Source organism: Etheostoma cragini, unplaced genomic scaffold (assembly GCF_013103735.1).
Source record: "Etheostoma cragini isolate CJK2018 unplaced genomic scaffold, CSU_Ecrag_1.0 ScbMSFa_2057, whole genome shotgun sequence".
NCBI lineage: Eukaryota > Metazoa > Chordata > Actinopteri > Perciformes > Percidae > Etheostoma > Etheostoma cragini.
The window spans coordinates 1-264 of NW_023266177.1; the positions used below are offsets into that span (position 1 = coordinate 1).

Consider the following 264-nt stretch of genomic DNA (forward strand, 5'->3'; position numbering starts at 1 on the left):
CTGATCTGATGATATCCACTCTGAAATCCAAAAAAAACAAGGAAGCAATTTCAAACAGCGGGGGGTAAGTTAAACTGTGAATGAATCTTTTATTCATCTGTGAAGGAAAACTCTTGAAAGAATGCTCCTTCGAGCCAGATTTGAACCAGCGACCTAAGGATTTCTGATTTATGCTTCTACAGTCCGCCGCTCTACCAACTGAGCTATCGAAGGGCAACAATGTATGTCTGAAAATATGTATGTATTTATGTAAATATTTGGATT

At 37.9% G+C, this 264-nt stretch overlaps 1 non-coding gene across 1 annotated transcript; it reads right to left on the reverse strand.

Annotated features, from left to right (window-relative positions):
* Positions 1-125: 125 nt before the first annotated feature.
* trnay-gua lies at positions 126-213 on the reverse strand. Its single transcript is given in 2 exon segments — positions 126-161; positions 177-213. It is a non-coding gene; the product is annotated as a tRNA-Tyr (tRNA).
* Positions 214-264: the final 51 nt, after the last annotated feature.